Consider the following 14,252-nt stretch of genomic DNA (forward strand, 5'->3'; position numbering starts at 1 on the left):
ACTTAACAAGTATTTGTTGAATGAATCTGTTGAATATTTCCTCTTTGCAAAGTCTTGGAGGCTTCTGGAGTTCCTGAATTCTGACTGGGTATAGGTGGACTCAGGATGCAAACTCAGAAATGGCTGCATAACTGAAGACCCCTTTAAATTCATGGTTTCTTTTGTCCTTTCTTCCAAAAAGTTTCTTTTAAATCCAGCTGCAATCTTCCTTTTTGTGTTCATTGCATTTCTCACTGTATTGGCAGTTGGAACCATGCAGGAAAGACCTGAACCTTCTCTGAAAAAATTTTTTTTTTTTACTTTCCTTTTGTGACTTTGGTCTTTGGTAACAAGGCCTGAAATTGTCATAGTGAGAATAATTTTGAGCATCACTATTAGAAAATCATTTTAACTAGTTGTTACCAGCTCAATCCAGCTTGGGCACCAAAGTATTATGTTCCCAGTCATGCAGGAGCCTGTGAATTCAATTAAAATCTGGAGTGACTTCCTGAAAATCACCAGTCAGGATGACTGCATTCCCTTAACTCAATTGGGCAGGATGGCACATGTCCTAAAATTTACCATTGCCTCTTATTAGCAGCTATTTCTTACCACCCACAGTCCAAGAAAATAATCCTCACTCTGTGGTCATTATTTCTTGTATGGACCCTCAACTCTCACTGTGTATTTTCTCAGCAGACTGTGCATGGATCAGGTTGGGTTTGAAAGTCATTGTTACTGAGCAAATTTGAAAATAAGTGGGTTTGTAGGAGTCAGAGCGAGAGGAGTAGCTGGTCTAGTGAGAGGAGTGGGAGGTTAACGGACTGTAGGAGGGATGAGTCATAGCTGCTCTGAGCTTCAGAAACAGCTCAGCCTGGCCAGCTGTGGGCACTTGCCTCACCATTTTAGCAAGTGAGTGTTTCTACTCCCCTAACTAGAGTGAGGCGGGAAAGAGTTGAAAAGTTTTGAATAGGAAGCTCCACATTTAAAAACTGTACCTTAGTATCTCACTTCCACTCAGAGACTGTCTTTGAGGACTGGTCATCAGTGTGAGCTCACAGGAGTGACCTGAGGGAGGAACTGTCAAGGTGACAGGAGCTAAAATACAGAGTCTCACTTTTTTGGGTAGAGTTATACTGAAGGATCTGCTGATATTGCATATTCAAAACTAGGACATCCCTAATCCTTCATCATTTTTCTCAGTTCTGACAAACAAAAATTCATACATACATTTAGATACCACACCCTTAAATGTGTTAGGAGGAAAAAGTTTGTAATAAAAAGAAACCGAAAAAAAGAGGCATAGCAATGTGTTTAGGCTCCATTTGTACCACCCTAAGACTTATGGAAAGAAGCTCAGAAATGTCAGAGACACCTATGAGAGAGAAGAAAAGGTAAGTGTTTCCTGGTTGGATCAACCATTAGCATAACAAGGGCATCTTTAAGCAGGAGTTGTCTGGAGAGACTCCAGGATCCCGCCCAAAAGACACTGGCCCATTGATGTGGGCATTGGTGAGGCTATGAGGTTAGGTACGAAGGAGGGGCATAGATGGAGGAATGTTCCCCTTTTCATCTCCATTGCCTTCCTTCTTTCCTGTATCCCCTTAGTGTACCTTACAAGGACCACAAATTGTCTCTCCCTTCATGGTTGAAGGACTATACTGTAAAGGGCCCTTGAGCTCTTGGGCAAAAGCAGTCAGATGAGGATGCTCTACAGATCCCTCTGAGTCTTAGCTTCCAGTTAAGACATTTTCTCTGGGAATCTTGGTGTCCAACTCTTGGGAGAGTCTGCTGCCTCCAATACTACTGTGTCTCTAAGCTGCTTGGCCCTAAACGAACACAGGTAAATACCACCTCACACTCCCATGAGAAAACCCAGCAAAATTGGCTTTATCAGGCCGACAACTTGTTTCCTGTGGAGATCACAATATGACAGATTCCAGGGTCTCTTCTTCTGAGTTATGTTCTTAGGTTTGGGACAAGGAGAGAGAAGGGGTCAGCTACAACATCACTGCACCAAACCCTCTTGTGTAACCTGGTATTCTAGGCCTCAAAGGTCACCTCGGTCAGGGACATCTTGGTTCTGTAGAAAGCAAACATTTCTGAAAATTGCCACCTTACCACCTGGGTCCTATCTGGGAGGGGAAAATTAAATGGATGCATATGACAACCGAGTGGCAAAAATAAGACCTTAACATTTTGTTTCTAGTCCATGACAGAAAGAAAAGCAAGACAGAGGGGCTGAATAGATAATAGAAGACAATGATAATTATACCCATTATTTATTTTTTCTAATTCTAGAATCTATAATCATTACCCAAATATTCCCCCAGAACACAACTAAAAACCATTGTTTTACACTTAGTGTTATAGATATTTGGTGCAAGTATTTGGAATGTGATTAACTCTAGTCTGAAAAATCTGAAAAAAAAAAAAAAAAAAGTGGCAGCCCGGCGATAAACTAGGGTCTGATGGCTGCTCCTGAAATGCAAGGATAGAAAAAGACATGGGATATAACAGAAGCCTGCCAGGTCCGCTCTCATTCCATTGAGGGCCAACCCGGGTTTGGTTCAACTAATCTGGCTGGCCAGGTGGATACATCCCTTCTTCCTTCTCCCATCTATGGGTGTCCCTCCTGGAGCGCCGCTAAACCTTACAACCACGTATTTTTAGAATTTTAAGGAAAAAACCTGAACTCAGACTGATGAAGTTTTGTAAAGAAAATTCCCCCTAACGTTAAATTATGGTGTTCACTAATTCATTCATTCAGCTAACATTGCCTATCCTCTATGTATACCATATATTAGTTAGGCTTTCACTTCTTCTAGATTTAAACTGTGGGGACTAAAAAGAAAATACTTTTTCTTCCACCTTCTAAGTTCTATCTGGGCTAATAATCAAATTAACAGAGACAGATTAACAGGAGAAAATCAGATGTTCATTCATGCGCATGGAGAATTCACATATGCATGAAAATTCCAGAGAGAGTAGGCAATATATATATATGACATTGCGGACAAAGGAGAAAAAGTTGGGGGAATGGGGTCTTAGACTTCGGAAGTGAGAATAGGTGACTTACAAGTAGTTGAGGAAGAGCAGAACTTACATGGCAGGCAAATTCTTGCTAAGCAACTCAGGTACAATGGGCCATGAGGTTATCTACCTAACAGGCCCCTGCCAGAAGCCCTCCTATTAACCATACTTGATTCAAATTAGGCTAAGGTGAACATCCTAAGATTTCCTTCCCGAAGCAGTTTTTTCTATCTGAATCTCTTGGGCAGGAAATAGGGGAGGGTGAAAATTTCTGTCTTGCTTCTTAAGAAACAGCTTAAAATCAATATCCCAAAATGGCAGCTTCGCAGTGGCAAAACTTTGGTTCCCTTAATGACTGTTAGATAACAGCACTCAAAAATCCACAAGCTTTTCTTTCTCACTTTGCCTAGAGGGAATGAGGGCTTCGCACTCCCCCTACCTGCAGGTGTTTCCCTATTCAGAAGGAGGGCTGAAGGCTGCTCTAAACAGAGAGCTTTGTCATCTAGGAACAGCTTTTTTTTTTTTTTTTTAAAGAGCAGCATTGCTAACTTGCTGTCCCTTTCTTCTTACATTCAAAACTGACTCAGTAGGTCTGAAGCTTAATTGGAGAAATATTTTAAATTCCACTGATAGGTGGCCCTTCACTGATTCTTGGAAGCGGAAAATATTTGCTTTGGTCTGAAGCAGCTCCAAGGACAATGCACAACATTCAACCTTTTGCACCGAGTGGTCAAACAGCTGCAGTTATTACAGGAGCTGGAGAACATTCTTTATTTAAAATGAAATCTCTGCACCTTACAGCAACCGCAAAAGAATCTATGCAGTAGAGGAAAATGGCTCCCAGGAACAAGAGCCTTTGAAATGTTCCACAGCAGGACAAAGGCCTCCTGCTGTAAGGCAGGGTAAAATTTGCCTGCATCCCACAGTCATTCCAAGTGAAATCTCTAATTAAATTTACTTATTTAGGTCTGCAAATTTTTTTCTCTATGCAAGCACAAGAGTTTGCTTGCAGTCCATCTACTCTTGCTTCTGAAGAGGCTGGTCACAAAACAAACCATAACTATTAATGAAGATACTCATTAAATAAAGTAATATATACTTTTAGAATATTCATCCCTGCTGAACTTTCCTACATTAGCATCAAAATGGTTGGAAGGATAAAAAGCCATAAGAATTACAGATAGGGCTTTAATCCTAAAGCATAGAAAAAACAAATTAACTATATCCAAGGCACTTGAGGACATATTTCTCTTGCCTAGCAAAAACACAATCCTGGTCCCTAAGAATTTCATACCTATTATTTCTCTTGATTTAATTAGATGCAAGAAAGGAACAAAAGCCAAATTTAAATACATGAATGTGAATGCCTAATTATTTTTGTTGCAAATTCTCTGCATATTTTTCCTACATTTCAGTAGCTTGCCAAGTCTACAGTATTCTTACCTACACTATCTTTTTTGAATGTCACAGCAATATTGTGAAGAAAACAAGTGACAGAAGTGACTGTCACCATTTTGCAGATGAGGACACTGAGGCTCCAAGACGTCTCATCGCTGAAACCTGGCAGTGGACTTTGGCACCAAAAGTAAGGATTTAATCTTTGCTACTTTGCGAAGGATTTGAGGCAGTTTGTCAGTATAGCTGATACTTATGTGTGAGTGTCATGGTGTAAATATAGGGAGCAAAAGTAGCCAAAAAATTAAAAAAGAAGAAAAATAAATGGAAGATAGACTAAAAGGGGGTAAGTCATGCTAAAGTGTGGTTCAGTGCAGCAAAGTCAGCCCATGTGTCATAGGATGAAAATATCAAATGAGCAACTATAACATGTACTAAACATCATGAATTCTCAAAATATGGTCCATGAAAATTGTTTGGCTGGCATCCAAACTAATCACTAGGCATTGTTGTTAGCAGATACTGTAGTCAGTACATGGGGTCACAAAAGACACTCATAACTTAGAGATAAAGTTAACCTCTGGGACCAAACAAGGATGTAGGAAAAAATGAGTGACGTCTGATTAAAGAATAGTCAGTGAATTATTGACTAAGGAAGTAGAGATGCTCTAAACTAATCAATGTGTTATATCAAGGTATCTGTGTTAATTAAGCTAGGGTTGAACATAACTGTTATTGATCTGGAGAAATAGGAATCAATCGTGTTCACTTTATCTAAGAAAGAATGACTGTTAATGGGAGGGGATTGGCTGACTACCACCCTCTCAAGCAAGAAGCAGGAATTCAGCATAGGGGGTGGGAGAGGGATGTAAGTGGCAGTCACTAGAATCTCCTATTGTGGGGCAGGAAGCTTTGTCAGATGTCTAGGGCCTGGGGGTCCCAGTGCTCTGATTTCATGCCAGTCATGCAGCCTCTAAGGGACCTGGTTAACTGAGAGGGGCAGCTGAGGATGGAGTATATAGTCTTTGGAAAAGCCCTAGTCCCCCTTATAAAGTAATAAACTGACCTTCTTGCTTATATTTCAGGTCTCTGGGGGATAGCTGGTGTGAGTCTGACCTCCCATGATGAAACCAATTCTGAGGTTTCTGGGCCAGCAAAGCAGAACCCTGTTCTTTAAATGTGGTGAGCATGCCAAGGCTCTTTGCCCATTTTGACCATCCTTTCTGGTGGACAGCCAGTCTCGCTGGACCACAGCTCTGCTAATCTCCCTTAGTGTTGGTGAACACGGTGCTTTTTTCTTTTGTTTAAATGAATACCTTACTTGTAGCAGTAGTTTTGTTCAAGGGCGATAGAAGTCCCATACTGAGACTGGAAAGAATAGATGTTCTTGTCTTGGTGTTACTACTTGCCATACTTTTGATATTTCAAGCTATTTACCTCAGTCTAGGTTTCCTCATCCATACAGTGAATGGATTTCATTAGAGGATCTTTGTAATTTGCCCAAGGTCACTTAGCTGATCAGGGACAAATGGCCCTTTATCCCATTCCCTTTCCCCTGCCTACTCTGCTTTTCCTTATGTAAATTTGCGAGAAGAGTCTGGGTTGGGGGAGATCCCCAAGTGAATAGTAAGGTGGTTTGAAATGAATTTTCCTTCTCTTTAACTAGGTTGGAATCAGGGTAGACTATGCATAGACTTTTGTCACCTAGATGAAGGCCTCATCAATAAAGAATCAGTTCCAACCACAACCCAGTCTCCTAACCGTCCCCATCTCACTGGGCATATATAGAAAATAATGATAGAAAATGATATTTCTATATTGCGTACTGAGATAAATGTATGCAGCTACATATGGCCATCCCAAAGGAAGAGGGACTCAATATTTAGGCCCTCCTGTATGTAACCCTCATGCCGAAATACACTGGCTGAAATATGCTATTGCAAGCCCTTTCAAGCCATGGTGCTACCAGAAGCAAAACTAGATTAAGTTATGTTCTCTCTTGGGATTGATTTCTGATTGGTAGAATAATTTCTTCTCATTCAAAAATAGAGATGCAGATCCCAGCTTCCTTCTGTAGTCCAATTTACAGTGATGACTATTGTACAAAGACTACAAATAGAAAAGAACATGCTTCTTTGGTGTCTTCCTATAAAGTGAGGACACATTTAATAGACTTTTGGTTTCTACTGTATTTCTTATTTTTTTATTGTTTATCTCTACATCTATCATGACTATTGTCTTCTTCCAGTGTGATTTATTTAATGGTATAGCATACTTTGTTCCTTAATGATTAACATCCTAACAGATGGTCAAGAAGCCAATTTCCATCATTCAATATGTTCTCTCAACCTTCTTGTATGTACCATAGAAATCAGAGTCATCCTTATAGTCTTTTCCTGTAATACACTCAACATTAGATCCTATCCCCAAATCTCATAACTTTGTGGTATTAATAGATAATAATTTACTTGAATATTACTATTCTAATAGTAGAGAAGTATGATCAGTATATAGTAGTCTAGTTAGTACTTTTTCTCTTCTTATTTACTTTTTAAATAAAGTATAGATTACATAAAGTTCCAGTACAGTTTTTTGAACAACACTGGCTGTCTTAGAACTCCACTTATGTTTGCATGCCTTCAGCAAGTACTTTTGACATATTTCTCAAGTATTAGGGACTGTACTTGGTCTTTTTTCTCTTCATTTTCTATTTCTCACCTCATGATCTTTTTTCCCCTCCCAATTTCTCTGACCCTGTATCTTTTTTTTCCTTTTTTTTTTTTGCCTACTTCCCTTTAATTTCCTCCTTTCTCTTTTTCTTATTTTCTCTCTTCCATTTATTATTTATTCTGTGTTTTTCTAAAACACTTCTTTAGATTTCCATAATGTGACATTTCAATTGTAATAATTACACTCATTACTCTTTCCCACTCTCACGAGGGGTTGCTAAGCTTCTGATCTATCTAGCCTATTATTCTCACTTCATGACAGGCCCTTCTTTCTATTTTCCTGGTCCCACATCTGATGGGTGAGGTTACTGAGGGTAGATCTTGGAGCAAGTCCTACTATCAGTATCTGAAGTATGGGGTGCCCTAGTCAACAAGGAAAGTATAATCACAATGTCAAAAGAGCATGTGGGGTGGGAGATACTGTTATGGCCATCTTTGGGTGATGCAGTCTGCCACAGTCTACCCTCTGGCCACAATGACTCACACCCCTCCCATATGCAAAATATACTCATCCCTCCCGAAGACCCCCAAATCTCAATGTTTTATGGCATTAGGTCAGGTCAGGAGGGATTAAAAACAAAAGATTTCCCTCACTACTCTCTCTGTCCTGCTGAGACTCCCATCCCTATTTCTTTGATCATAAAGAGGGGGTTTCTCTTGGATCTTTCTGCAAGTTAAACAATAATGAGTTTTAGGTTGTCCTGAGTCTCTGCCAAGAGATTTGGAAGGAAAAAAAGCCCAGAGCACTCATCTGCCATCTTACCCATCTTTCTCGAAGTTTCTATTTCCCTCCCCAACCAACCTGCTATTATTTCTTTTCGGAGTCCTCATTAGTTTCTTTATGTGTTCTGAACACATTCGTGGGAGAGAGAATGGAATCTGCAAACTCCATCATTACTGGAACCAGATCCAGGAGCCATTTCTTAATTTTAGATTTGTTTGCCATCTGAGAATGAGAAACCATTGGATTTTATTTTCAAACTCTGCAGGTCCTGTATGTTCTTTAGCTTATCTGCACACACTCTCATTTTATCATAGGAACTGGAAGAGGCCAGGTAGCACTTTCAACACTGCGCCAGGAAATCTCCTTAGCTAGATCACACAGTTCATTACTATATTTTCTATTTTCCAACTTATCATATGTGTCAATGTTGCTCAATTTCCCACTACATAAAAAATGTCTCTTTTTTCCCCCCAGATTCCAATAATATTTTCCTCATGTTCATTTAAGTCCTCATGGATAGACTTCAAGTCCAGTCTCAAAAGACAGTACACATGTGTTAGGTTTTTGTTCCAGCAGCACCCACTCTGGTTCCAAAATCTGTGTCAGTTAAAGTTTGATCAGAGAAGCAAAACCATTTCAAGTGAATTTATAGTAGGGATTAGAGCAAACATGATTATGGGAACTGGTTAAGCTGCCCGTGCAACCAGTTGTCTCTGTGTCAAGACTTAGGTCTGTAGTCAGCAGGATGGGCTGGCTTCATGAGGGGGAAGATGGATGTGGAGCAGAGATGCAAAGAGAGCAACACAAATTGGAACCTGCGCAGATGAGATGGAGCCCATGTGGATGAACTGGAACTCAAGTTCCACATCAGTCTCTCATACCTCCGACTCTGATGACGGTGACCTGCAGAAGAGCCGGGGCACTTTGCCATGGAGTTACTCACAAACATAATAAGGATTCAGGGAAGATAAGGAAGGAGTTAGAGGAACTGTAGGCAGAGCTGTTGCCCTACATCAATGAGGTGAGCCAGCAGACACATGGCATTGTGGCGAGCTGTGACAATGCCTGACCCTACACTAACCTTCTGACTACCAACATGGCTGCCGTTTCTTTTCTGCCTTCCAGATGCTGCTTAGATTTTCTGAGACACATAGTTTCAGCCTTACTGCACTGACATACTACAAAGCCACCACAGTCTCAAAGCCCCTGGCTAGGCTTTAGGAATATAGCCTGAGAATGCACAGTAAGTGTTTGTCTATTTATAATGATAGAGACTTGCCTTTTAAAGATTTGTGTGAATCAAGCACAAATAACTCACACAATGGTAGAAAAGTTAGTGCTTATAAATCAGTGATACTAGATAACTAAGAAATAAAAATGAATACATGTCCAGAGTGAATTTTAACAAAATAGTATTGAAATGATTATTAACATGATTCCTGCATATCCCAAAGCAATCGTAAGATATTAATAGGTTTTCTCCATTAGTTTGCTAGAGTTGCCACAAGGAAATACCAAAGATTAGTGGCTTAATCAACAGAAATTTATTTTCTCACGTTTCTAGAGGCTAGAAGTTGAGATCGTGGGTGTTTGCAGAGTTGGTTTCTTCTGAGGCCTCTCCCCTTGGCTTGCAGATGGCCACCTTCTTGCCGTGTGTTCAAATGGTCATCTCTCTGTGTGTGCACGTGTTTGGTGTCTCTGTCCATGTCCTAATTCCTCTTCTTATAAAGACATCATTCATTGGATTGGAGTCCATTCTGATGACTCCACTTTAACTTAATTACCTCTTTAAAGGCCCTATCTCCAAACACAGTCACATTCTGAGGTACTGGGGGTTAGAACTTCAACATATGAGTTTGGAGGGGGATATAATTCAGCCCATAACGTTTTCCAGAGTACAATAAAGTTTGAGAAGTGCTACATACTATATTTTCTTCTTGGAAGTTCACAAAGTACAACTATATATGAAAAATTAAAAATATTCAGTATTCATCATTCACCCAGGCACTGTTTCATACATTATTGATAATCCTAAACTGCCATCTTTTATACATTGGCTGGTAATATTAAACTATTGCATGGTAATCCTCTCTGCAAGCTGGAGCCGGTGGTCAGGAAGGGAAGGTCGATGTGAGGTGGAGGGGAACAAGCACAAACTGGAATGGGGTCTGTCTCTCATCAGAACCCGTGTTGGTCCCTCACCATCTCCAAGCCTCAAACCTTGAAGATTCTTGGTGAATTGCTATAGACATCTCCACTGAGAGAATTGGGTTTGTAAGTAGGCAAAAAGTTGTCCCTTGCCACATGACATTGCCCCTTCCATCTGTGCCAATAGAACATTCCAGATTGCTAGGGGCCTGGAGATTCCTTGTTCACCTATAGCTGCTGGCCAGGGTGAATAGCCTCTCACCTGGCCCAACCTCTGCTCCCTTCTTTGTTCTCTTGGTCTTTTCAGGTGAGAAAAAGAGCAGAGCAGCTGGGCAAAGATCCATCCAGGAAGGTATGGGCGGGTGTTAATGGGTAGGGATGGCCGATGAGGGTTACTGACCTTGCACAATCAGCTAGTTCTGCAGTAGTAGTGGAAGAAAGAGCCCCCGCCATATCCTAGCTCGAGATTATCCCACACCAGCCGTCTATGTATACCACCAGCTCAAGCCTCTCCTGGCTTGTGGCCTACTTTCTGCTTCCTACTCTTACCTTTCCAACCCAGTGTTCAAGTCAGCTGTTCTAGCTGAGTTTGTCTTTCCTTCTTGACTACCATTAGATCCTTTTCCTAGGCCCTGGGTTTTCTTCTGAACAATTCCTGTGGTTCTGACCGTGCAAGAATTTCTGAGTCAGACCCTAGACTCACTTGCACTCTTCGGCCAAGGGAAGATTCTCACTGCTACCTTGGCACCTGCGGATGCAGATGGTTCTGTCTATTCTTGTAGCATTCTTATATCATGAATCATCTCCAGATAGAATCATCTCCATAGCATACCCCAGAGAGGATTTGTCAGCTTCTAATATCAACTGTACTTTAACACTGGTATCTCAGCTGTTATTTTAACAAAGTGTACATCTCTGGTAACTGACCTGGCATATTAGAGTGGTAACAGCAGCTCTCTTTGAGCAGGGCACAGTGCACATTGCTTTGCATCCATTGTCTCTACTTCTTACAGCAACTTCGAGATAGAACATATATTCCCAATTTTACAAATGAGAAAACTAGCTTCCACAGAGCCACTTCATACAGCAAAGACATGCCAGAGCATTGACTTGGGCTCACGTCTCCAGGGCCAAAGCCCTCACACAGGTCTTAACAGAGATATTGGTTTATGTTATAAGCAGCCTTAGCCCAGCATTGTCCTCATTCTCTACGGATTTACTACATTTTCCTCTAAATCCCAATTTAAAAGTTCACTCAGTTGCCTGTCAGAGTGCTCCCAGGTGGTACTTGGGACATTCAGTGACACTAAAACAATTCCTCCTGTGAACTCACTGTATAGATTGCTTTGAAAAATTTATTGTTTCTAAATTAAAAGTGTCACATAATGTGGGAGAAAGTATTGACGCCCTTCTCTCCCTGCTTGGCCTGAATCTATTATCTCTGCAGCTTTCTTTTGCAGATTCTCCCTTTTTCATCTCTGCCTCAGGCAGACTGCCCCCTGCATCTCACAGAAGGTATTTGCATTTTAAGTCAACATCTTTTAAAAGCTTACACATCTTTCTTTATGTATTTTAAGAACAAAATAATACATTTAAGGACATTCTGATTTAACTATAGTCTTAAAATACACGCAAAATTGTGGAGTTGTCACAGTGGTATTTATTAAGTAGAATTTGGCCTTTTTGTTTCATGGTATTAAGAGAGGGCGAGTAAAATACTTTTACAATTCTTGAAGACATAATTTACAAAGCAGTTTTACAAATGTTTTGTTTGATCCTTAAGGATCTCTAAGAGGATTAGGCAAGTTGGCATTTACAGAAGAGGAAGGTGGCTCCAAGTGGGCAAATGACTTGTGTGGTTCTGCAGCGAATGTGGAGAACAGAGATCTTCAGAGCTAAGGTCTGTGCACTTTGAGTATACCACATACTAAATTTAGTTACCTTTATCCAGAAGGCTACTGACTTCTTCTGTGGACCAGTGTGTAATAACGAAAGAAAACCTCATCTTCCATGTCCACAAATTACACTGAGAATTCTGGGCTGGTCATACTGCTTTGTTGGCTAAAATGTGATGGAGATGTGGCTGAAATGAGCATAAGGAGAGTCTCTGAGTCTGGGAGATGGAATACACAGTTTCCACACCTCAGGAATAGACAGAACCATCTTCCTCCAGCTCCTTAGTCTCCTGGATGCAACACGTAAGTAATATCCATTCACACCCGACTGCTGAAGGAACTACCAGGTCAATGTAATTCAGAGCTGATCCTGGCCTTCAGAAAGCTTCTCATTTCCTTGCTGCTGCCAGATAGGAAAGAATCTTAAATCCAATCTCTCTATCCAGGGATTGAAGACTGATCCTTTTACAGGTAAGAGAGCCAGTCTGATAGCATATGATCTTTTGTTGTTTTTGTCCATGTTAAGTGAGATCTTATAAGAACAAATTTGCCATGCAATAAGCTGAAAAAGAACATTCCAGGAAGAGGAAACAGGAAATAGAAAGCCCTGAGGAGAGAATGAACTGAGTGAGTTTTAGAAACAGAAAGGAGACTGGTGCGACTAAAGCAGCCTTCAGCAAACTTTTCTTGCAAAGAGCCAACTAGTAAATATTGCAAGCTTTTGTAGGCCATCCGGTCTTAGTTGCAACTACTTGGCTATTGTAGCACAAAAGCCGCCCTGGATAATACATACAGGAATGAGTGTGGCTGTATTCCAGTAAAGTTTTATTTATGGACACTGATATTTGAATTGCGCATCATTTTCACGTGTCACACAATATTGCTCTTCTTTTGATTCTTTCCCAACTGTTTAAAAATGTAAAAACCATTCTTAGCTCAGGGACTGTACAAAAACAGGCAATTGGCTAGATTTTGCCTGGTGGGTGTAGTTTGCTGACCCCTGGGCTAAAGCATAGTGAGTGAATGGGGACGACAGTGGTCCCAGGTGAAATGAGAGAGTTAGGTAGGCCCGGCCAGACCATAAACAGGGGTTTCGTAGGCCGTTGAAGGGAGAGGGAATTTTATTCTAATATCTATGGGGGATGCCTAAAGGGCTTTAGGCAGGAAAGTTACATGATATATTTTAATAATACCCTGTTGCATCCGAGTCCAGAATGGACTGCCAGGAAACAAAAGTAGAAGCAAATTCCAGCAAGGAGCCTGCTCTAGCAGACCAGGCAGAAATGGTACAGTTCTAAAATGGGAATTAAATCTCCAACCTCAAAGAGAATGACCTATCAGGATGATGGGGTGCGTAAGCATCCAGCGGAGTCCCAGGTACATAGTATGTACTCAGTAAATGTTAGTTGCATATGCTTTCCTTCCTTCTTTGGTGATCAAAAGGCTGAGAATATTGGTTTGTCCAAATCTCTCACCACTCTCAGAAAAATGGGTCATTCTACTAAAAATAGGTCAGATAATATCATTAAAATTGAGTGGATGTACGCTTAAGTTTTGTTAATGACCCCTGTGATAGGATATATTTGTGTGTATATATTTTCATCGAGCCACATGATATAGTTAATTTTTCTACTGTTTAAGGTTTATAAAGATCACTGGACTTGTTGGTCTGAAAAACATTTAGTTTTAATCTATTTAATTGTCCCTATTAAAAGTACTAATATATCAAAAAAGTTTGAAAAAATTATCCTTAGGTAAAGAGAGAACTTACTTGATCATTTTCCAGAATTAACAAACAAAACACCAGTCTTTATGTGCCATTCTATTTTTCCCTCAGTTGCTCAATCTCTCCTGGCATTGAATAGAAATAAAGATGTCAGAAACAAATTATTAATACAGAAAAGGGGATAAATCACACAGGACCCCACGCAGAACCATATAGGACGATGAGATTGAGATGAGGTATGATAAAAATTTAACCATTCCAGAATCCAGGTGTTAAATGAGATAATGTAGACAGTTATAATGTTAAAGATTTTATGCCTGTTTCATCCAGTGTATTTAGAATGGTGAGAGTGATTAGTTAGTATTTATTAATATTGTATATATAGCACAAGCGTAAATATGAACATAGTTCTTGGAATTTGAAGGCTCTAGGGGAGAATCCCTCCTTGTCTCTTCCAGTTTCTGGTGGCCCTAACGTTCCTTGGCTTACAGCACCATCACTGCATTCTCCTCTTCACATCGCCTTCTCCTTTGTGGGTGTGTCTCCTTTTCTGTCTCTTACAAGGACACTTGTCTTTGCATTCAGGGCCCACCAGGATAATCCAGAATGATCTCACTTCCAGA

The 14,252-nt window shown here is 40.4% G+C and overlaps 1 long non-coding RNA gene across 1 annotated transcript in view; it reads left to right on the forward strand.

Annotated features, from left to right (window-relative positions):
* The window catches only part of LOC111742363, a 28,230-nt gene extending 22,655 nt beyond the window's left edge, over positions 1-5,575 (forward strand). Inside the window, exons 3-4 of the long non-coding RNA XR_002781284.1 lie at positions 4,483-4,597; positions 5,493-5,575. This is a non-coding gene — a long non-coding RNA (uncharacterized LOC111742363). The remainder of the gene's footprint in view (positions 1-4,482; positions 4,598-5,492) is intronic.
* Positions 5,576-14,252: the final 8,677 nt, after the last annotated feature.

The sequence above is a fragment of the Pteropus vampyrus genome, unplaced genomic scaffold, assembly GCF_000151845.1.
Source record: "Pteropus vampyrus isolate Shadow unplaced genomic scaffold, Pvam_2.0 Scaffold92, whole genome shotgun sequence".
NCBI classification, from domain to species: domain Eukaryota; kingdom Metazoa; phylum Chordata; class Mammalia; order Chiroptera; family Pteropodidae; genus Pteropus; species Pteropus vampyrus.